Source organism: Triticum urartu, chromosome 2A (genome assembly GCF_056163025.1).
Source record: "Triticum urartu cultivar PI428250 chromosome 2A, HENAU_Tu73, whole genome shotgun sequence".
Classification (NCBI taxonomy): Eukaryota; Viridiplantae; Streptophyta; class Magnoliopsida; order Poales; family Poaceae; genus Triticum; species Triticum urartu.
Window position 1 is genome coordinate 209,300,996 of NC_141874.1, and position 3,703 is coordinate 209,304,698.

The following is a 3,703-nucleotide window of genomic DNA, read 5'->3' on the forward strand; positions in this document are numbered from 1 at the left end:
AGAGAATATCGGAAGGTATCTTCGGAATCCTTCGATGCAGCAGGCGGTCATCGGTAACACGGGGCTCTCCGGGTGGAAGTGATCATGAGATCCTAATGTTAGAGTTAGCAAAATTCATTTAACCCGAATAGAAGAGAGATCAGAGTCCCAGAGTATAGATGAGGAGTAAAAGATCCTAATACCACCCAATGGCGACGTGGGCCCGTAAGCCGCACAACCATGTTAGTAAAAGTTTTTCAATGACTAGACTCGACTTCGGCCAAGGAGTTGGAAAGGGGGATTCCTACAGGCAGTCGGCTCTGATACCAACTTGTGACGCCCTGTTTCAACCGTACACTAATCATACACACAAACGTGTATGATCAAGATCAGGGACTCACGGGAAGATATCATAACACAACTCTACAAATAAAATAAGTCATACAAGCATCATATTACAAGCCAGGGGCCTCGAGGGCTCGAATACAAGAGCTCGATCATAGATGAGTCAGCGGAAGAAACAATATCTGAGTACAGACATAAGTTAAACAAGTTTGCCTTAAGAAGGCTAGCACAAACTGGGATACAGATTGAAAGAGGCGCAGGCCTCCTGCTTGGGATCCTCCTAAACTACTCCTGGTCGTCGCCAACGGGCTGCACGTAGTAGTAGGCACCTCCCGAGTAGTAGTAGTCGTCATCAACAATGGCGTCTGGTTCCTGGACTCCATGGTCTGGTCGCAGCAATCGGGTATAGAAAGGGGGGAAAAGAGGGAGCAAAGCAACCGTGAGTACTCATCCAAAGTACTCGCAAGCAAGGAGCTACACTACATATGTATGCATTGGTATCAAATGGAATAAGGATATCATATGTGGACTGAACTGCATAATGCCGGAATAAGAGGGGGATAGCTAGTCCTATCGAAGACTACGCTTCTGGCCACCTCCATCTTGCAGCATGTAGAAGCGAACAGAAGGTAAGTTCACCAAGTAGCATCGTGTAGCATAATCCTAACCGATGATCCTCCCCTCGTCGCCCTATGAGAGAGCGATCACCGGTTGTATCTGGCACTTGGATGGGTGTGTTTTATTAAGTATCCGGTTCTAGTTGTCATAAGGTCAAGGTACAACTCCAAGTCGTCCTGTTACTGAAGATCACGGCTATTTGAATAGATTAACTTCCCTGCAGGGGTGCACCACATTTCCCAACACGCTCGATCCCCTTTGTCCGGACACACTTTCCTGGGTCATGCCCGGCCTTGGAAGATCAACACGTCGCAACCCTACCTAGGCACAACAGAGAGGTCAGCACGCCGGTATAAATCCTATGGCGCAGGGGTCTGGGCCCATCGCCCATTGCACACCTGCATGTTGCGAGGGCGGCCAGAAGCAGACCTAGCCTATCAGGCGTTCCAGTCCAATCCGGCGCGCACCGCTCAGTTGCTGATGCCACGAAGGCTTCGGCTGATACCACGACGTCGAGTGCCCATAACTGTCCCCGCGTAGATGGTTAGTGCGTATAGGCCAGTGGCCAGACTCAGATCAAATACCCAGATCTCGTTAAGCGTGTTATTTTGAAGTAACCACGGATGACGACCAGGGCCAGGCCCACCTCTCTCCTAGGTGGTCTCAACCTGCCCTGTCGCTCCGCCACAACTAACCATCAGGGGGCTGTCGGGAACCCAGGCCCATCACTACCTGGATGGAACCACCTGCCCCTTTAGCCCCCATCTCCGAACAGAAAACATAAGTATGTAACAGTATATAGTATAAGTGCCCGTGATCACCTCCTGAAGTGATCACGACCCAGTAGTATAGCATGGCAGACGGACAAGAATGTAGGGGCTTTGATGAAATACTAGCATCCTATGCTAAGCATTTAGGATTGCAGGTAAAGGTAACAACAGTAGTAGCAAAGACAGGCTATGCATCAGGATAGGATTAACGGAAAGCAATAACATGCTACACTACTCTAATGCAAGCAGTAGAGAGAAGAGTAGGCGATATCTGGTGATCAAGGGGGGCTTGCCTGGTTCCTCTGGCAAGAGAGAGGGGTCGTCAACACCGTAGTCGTACTGGGTAGCAGCGGCGTCGATCTCGGTGTCTAGCGAGAGAAGAGGGGGAAGAAACAATAAATATTAAGCAAACAGATGCATAGCGATGCATGACATGACAAGTATCGGTGCTAGGGGTGCCCTAACGCGGTATGAAGTGGTACCGGTGAAGGGGGAAAACATCCGGGAAAGTATTCCCGGTGTTTTGCGTTTTCGGACAGATGAACCGGAAGGGGAAAGTTGTGTGTTTGCCATGCTAGGGATGTGTGGCAGACTAACGGGCTGCGTAACCGGATTCGTCTCGTCGTTCTGAGCAACATTCATGTACAAAGTTTTTCCATCTGAGCTACGGTTTATTTTATATTAATTTTTAAAGTTTTAAATCATTTTCTAGAATTAACAGAATTAATTTAGTACTAAACTACATTTCTGACGTCAGCATGATGTCAGCACGACGTCATCAGTCAACCAGTCAGTTGACTGGGTCAAACTGACGCATGGGTCCTACTGTCATTGACTAAGACTAATTAAATAGGCTAATTAGTTTAATTAGTTGTCCAGTTTAATTAATCAAAATAAATTAAGTTAATTAATTCTTCAATTAATTAATTATTTTATTTTATTATATTTTTTTATTCTTTTTTTATGGAAATGTTTTAGGGTGTGGGCCCCTCGTGTCATAGAGTCAGGGCCTTAACGGGCGCGGGCGCTGGGCTAACCGGGGCTTCGCCCCGGTCGTGCAGGCGCGTGCGCCGGGCGCCTTAGCGCGCGGTCAGGGGGAAGGGGACGCGTTTGGTCCAGCACCGGCAACCGTGGCCGGTGCAGGGCGGCGCGGCGAGGCCGACCGGAGCTGAGGGGGGCGCGATGGTAGGTGCGCGGGGCGCCAGAGGCCCGATCAGAGGCGGCGATGCGTGCGGGGGCTAGCCGCAAGCAGCGCAGCGGCGGGCGAAGCTGGGCCGCGCGGGCGGGGCGCCGCGGCCGAGCGGGAAGTTGCATCGCGCAGGGCGCGGTCGGGCAGCCGTGTACGGCGAGACGATGGCGGGGGAACGGCTCGGGCGCGCGGTTACAAGGGAAGAGGGGAGGGGAGGAGGGCGCGTGCTCACAGGGGTACTGCAGGGGTTCGGGCAGCGGGGGGACGAGGAGGTGGACGGGGACGACCGGCGAGGAAGGCGGAGACGGGGAGGCAGCTCCGGTGAGGTGGCTTCGGCGACGTCGTCAAGCGGCGGGGGCGGGATCCATGGCGGCAACGACGACGTCGGCAGTGGCGCGGGCTGTGTTGATCCCCGATCCAGATCCGGGGGGTGATGGCGGTAGGCCGTGGTGACAGGGTGGCGCCGTTGCGGTGGCGCGGGCGTTGGGGCGCCGTGGGGCGTGGTCGACGGGGTCGTGCCCCGATCCAGAAGGGGATCGGGGAGTGGGGGGGTGTGTGGGGAGTGGGATGGGCGAGTGGGGATAGGGTTTCGGGGATGGGGAGATAAGGGAAGTGGGGGTGCCAGTTGGGCCTTTTGGCCGGTTGGGCCTTTTTTGCTAAATGGGCCAAGGGGTCCAGTAGATTAGGTTTCTTTTCTGTTTACTAGTATTTTTCCATTTACTTTTTGTTTATTTATTTAGCTATTGTTTTGTATTTTCTTTTAGCATCAAAATATTTTTGTAAAATATTAAACCTTGTCATA

At 52.2% G+C, this 3,703-nt stretch overlaps 1 long non-coding RNA gene across 1 annotated transcript; it reads right to left on the reverse strand.

Moving 5' to 3' along the window:
• Nucleotides 1–387: 387 nt before the first annotated feature.
• Nucleotides 388–3,469, reverse strand: LOC147984577 (uncharacterized). Its single transcript, XR_015616123.1, has 3 exons — nucleotides 3,134–3,469; nucleotides 2,006–2,080; nucleotides 388–710 (listed from the first exon to the last, which is right to left on the reverse strand). It is a non-coding gene; the product is annotated as an uncharacterized LOC147984577 (long non-coding RNA).
• Between the last annotated feature and the right edge of the window lie 234 nt (nucleotides 3,470–3,703).